The 4,538-nt window shown below is 38.5% G+C and overlaps 1 protein-coding gene across 5 annotated transcripts in view; it reads right to left on the bottom strand.

Moving 5' to 3' along the window:
* Positions 1-4,538, bottom strand: part of Ctcf (CCCTC-binding factor) — a 48,770-nt gene that overhangs the window by 38,105 nt on the left and 6,127 nt on the right. For all 5 annotated transcript variants that reach the window (XM_021170025.2, XM_021170028.2, XM_021170026.2 and 2 more), the window contains exon 2: positions 3,492-3,608. The gene's annotated coding sequence lies outside the window, so the exon portion shown is untranslated. The remainder of the gene's footprint in view (positions 1-3,491; positions 3,609-4,538) is intronic.

The following is a 4,538-nucleotide window of genomic DNA, read 5'->3' as shown; positions in this document are numbered from 1 at the left end:
CTGGGATTTGAACTCTGGACCTTTGGAAGAGTAGTCGGGTGCTCTTACCCACTGAGCCATCTCACCAGCCCAGGACCAGTGTTTCTTAAAACGGTTTTTTTAATACATCAGAATCATCTGGTGATCTCACTCCGAGGCTTTGATGCAGGGGATGTGGGGTAGATGAAACCTTATTTCATTATGATCCCCAGGGCACGAGGTATGACAACAGATCCTGTTTATAATCTAAACACTTGGGAAGAGGACAGGTGATTTCAGACTATAATCATATTTCATATAGAATGTATGTTCCACAGTTTTAAAGTTACTGGCCTAAAATATAATACTTTAAATATAGTTTATATTTTTCTAATTTGATGTCCCCCGTCATCCCCCCTCCACACTTTTGAGACAAGACTTTACACTGACCTCAAACTCACTGATGGAATCCTCTATCTCTGGAGTGCTAGGAATGCAAGTATGAGCTACAATATCTGGCTTGTTTATTTTTAGATAAAAATCTGCAAAGCTGCTAGGTGTAATGGTGCATGACTTTAATTAATCCCAGCACTTAGGAGACAGAGGCAGGAGGATCTCGGAGTTCAAGGATTATACAGAGAGATCCTGTCTCAAAAAGACAAAAAACCCCTGCAAAGTCATCTCAAACTTATTATATCTCACAGAGTAGTCTTGAGGTTTCACCTCTCTCCTTTCTTAGGAGGAAAGAATGAGCTTAGTTTTGCGATGTATCTCAGTACGCCATACACAAAGACTACTTGATAGAACCACTACCATTTCTATTTGGCTGAAGGTAGGGAGTGGGGAGGAGTTCCTATAAGGTTAACATTAAGTCAGAAACCTCACAGCTTATATTCAACAACAAATACCTATACCACATAGCATGATGGTAAGAATAAATAGCAACATAATGCTCTTAACACAGATCAAGACTAGTTGGAACAAGCTCCAACATTCTGAGTATAATAAGGTACCATAGAATAAAATATGGATAATAAAAGAATTATTTAACAGAAAAATCTGAAAAGCAAAGATACACATATATTCCATACTACTCATTAAAATTTAAAGAACAAAGAAATATTAGATTTTTAAAACAAGTTGTCAAACAGGATACTTCTTAGAAATACAGTGTTCTGTTTAAGAGCACCAAAGGGAAGTGTCTTTGTACTGTAAAGAAACTAACAATGGACACCCACTTAGTGACCCTGACCCTAAAAGTCAGTCAATGGTATATATCTATGGAGAATGTAACACATAGAAATGAAAACCCAAGGATCCAGCCAGCCAAATCAAAGAATGTAGATACAAAAATAATGTCAGAACTGGAGTTACAGTTGGGTGTGAGGAATCTAATCCTGGTCCTCTTGCAAGAGCAGCAAGCACAAAGACATCTCTCCAAGTCCATGACATCACCCTCCAGCACAAATAGAAAGGTTTCTAACACTATGCTATATCCTCAACCCTCAAAATTCAGTATGAACTGTTAAAGGAGTGAGTATGCTGGGGTTGATGAGATGGCTCGGGAGGTAAAAGCACATGCAACCAAATCTGATGGTCTGCATTTGGTCTTCAGAATTTACCTGGTGGAGGGAACTGACTCCTCCAAGTTGTCCTCTGACCTCCAATATGCACAAGAGCACAAACATGTATGTTCATGTGCATACACACACACACACACAATTAAGACAGCCAGGCTTGGTGGAATGCCTGGAATTCTAGCACATGGGAGGCTGAGGCAGAATTGTCTGTCATTTCAGACTCAAAGTCTAGGCTATACACAGCCAGAGCTGTCTCAACAAGCCAGCAAGCAAGCAACAAAAACATCACTTCTCTTACATGTTCCCACTATGATGCCCATAAGTAATACTTTCCACTCTAGGCATTCATACCTCATTTTGTTGAAGACCTTACTTTTCAAGACAGTAATACAGTTTGCACTCTGCTTCAAATATAGTGACTTATTTAAATATAATTTTTGTTTTATTTTTGACAAGGTCTCACTTAGTAGTCTTGGCTGGCCTAGAACTCCTGGTTGCTTGTCTTAAAGTCAACCTAACTGTATTTGATCCCTATTTTTCAAATTTGGGTACGAATGCCTTTAGGGTACAAAGTGACACAATTTTAGGGCATTTGAAGCCAAACATAAAATTGACCGTTTTCCTGGAGCTTAAATTATGCTAATTTAGGGTATAGTGACTTAAATAATTTAGTCAGAAGTAACTTTAAAAATTGATATATTTGCTAGGTGTAGTGGCATATGCCTTTAGTCCTAGTGCTGGGAGGAAGAGGCAGGCAGACCTCTGAGTTCGAGGTCAGACTGAACTACAAAGTGAGTTCTAGGACAGCAAGTGTTAAACACAGAGAAACCCCGTCTTGAACTTGAAAAACCAAAACAACAAAAGGGGAAAAAGTTCTAGTAACCACTTAAATAGACTCATGTCAGTCAGTTTACATAATATTAGCATCTGAAGTTCCCATCTCTATGGTAGGTGAGATGGCAGTGGGTAAAGGCACTTGCCAGCACGCCTGATGAACTGAACTCAGTCCCTGGAGCACAGAGAGAGAATGGTCCCCAAACTTGTCCTCTATCCTCCGACATTCAGCATACCCCCACTGACAGACACAACAAACATATCTTGTTTTTTTTTAAGATGAACTTTGATTTCTAAATTCCTTTTTCCATTACACAAATGTACACAAAATTTTATATTCCCCCCCCAAGGGTTAAAAAAAGATGTGCTTTTGTTTGCTTTCATGCAACCTCCTTTCATGGAAGTAATCTTATATGAAATCCTACTTAGTTATTTAGAAATCTGAGAGCAGAACAGACCCCCAATGTTATGAGATCTTTTCCAAATACCCTATGATAATCCATTTTAATAGCAAAAAGTACAGGTTGGCAATAATTGATAATGACTATCATAATAAAAAGCAACCATGGGCCAGTTAGACTAACTCCAATTAATTAAGAAAAATTTTATCCCAGATACTAGATACTAGAAGATAAAAAATTATACCTATTCCATATCAAAATTATAAAACTATAAACTGTCATTCACCATTTCACATCATCTCCCAAAGGTCAAAACACATAACCCAATGTTTTCTACAGAAAGACATCATACCTGCTTTGTCAACCAACTAGTATATGGTACTAACAGTTTCATATCCAGAGTCTCATAATGTACTGTTCTTACCTGCTCTGAATTACACTATGTACTGCATCTTCTATGCTCAAAACTACCCAAAAAATCCTCTAGACCCAAGAGGTGTCATTACATCCTACTCCTACCCACTGCACCCCCAGTGCTGGAGGGTGAACTTAGGTTCCTGAATGCTGGCAGGGATTACACCATGCCTATTTTCTTACTTTTTAATTTTCCCAAGGGTGGCCTTCAACTTGTGGTTCTCCCATGTAAGGAACAACAGGCATGCACCACTGGGTCCCGCTAGTCCCTTTATAAACAGCAAACAATGGAATAGGCATTTACCTCTCCGTGGCTGCAAAATCAGTTTGAGGAAGGACAACAGAACCCAGATCTCCAGTCTCTAGCTTCGAGTCTGTCTGCTAGTGCATTGTGTTCTTTGGTTCTAGATTTGTGGTCATTCTAAAAGAAAAACAGAAATCATTTCATGAAAACAGCAAATTCACATAAATACACCATACAGCTTTTAAAAAAAAGGAGAGAAAACTAAAGATTACTATGATTGGGGAGAAAAAACAAAAAAACAAACAAACAAAAAATCCACTAGACTAGGTGGTTGTGATAATGAAGGCCTACAACGTCAGCACCTGGGAAGCAAAGGTAGGAGATTGCCAATAGTCCAAAGCCAACCTGGGCTACAGTCCAAGATCCTTTCTCAAAAACAACAAAACCCCACTACCACGCAATTGCTGCTACTATACTGACTGACTGAATCGTTTTACGAATGCTTGTCATGCCATCAGCACAACAGTCATGTACTTTTCAGCCATTCACTGAATATATACAGATTAAAAGAATCTGCGATTGTTAAAAAAGTACTCTTATAATCATGGCATATATACTCAAACACCAAAAAATAATTCCTATAGTTGAAGTAACAATCTTTTAGTTTGTTTTCTTATCTTCAATCAACAGTGAGTAGTGTTACTGATTAAGTTGGTTTACATCACAACTGGTAAGCTTATTAACAAATGAGACAGGAAGCTTTTGCTGACCTTGAAAATCCCGACACACAATAATCAATCAAATACTTGTTTCAGTGAAATAATGAATGCAATATTTTTCCTCCCTGAAGTACCAATAAACTGCCATGTCTCAAGTAATGGTAGAATGAAATCTATCTCTACTTAAAAAGAGAGAGAGAGAGTGCGAGCCAGATCTAGTGACTCAGTATCTTTTAATCCCAGTTCTCTAGACTCTAGAGTCAAAGGCAGGAAGATTCGTCCAAACTTGAGGCCAGCCTCATCTATACAACAAATACCAGGATTGCCAGAGAGAGAGAGAGAGAGAGAGAGAGAGAGAGAGAGAGAGAGAGAGAGAGAGAGAGAGAGA

Source organism: Mus caroli, chromosome 8, assembly GCF_900094665.2.
Source record: "Mus caroli chromosome 8, CAROLI_EIJ_v1.1, whole genome shotgun sequence".
Taxonomy (NCBI): domain Eukaryota; kingdom Metazoa; phylum Chordata; class Mammalia; order Rodentia; family Muridae; genus Mus; species Mus caroli.
Note: the sequence above shows the minus strand (reverse complement) of the source record. Positions and strands in the feature narration are given on the sequence as shown.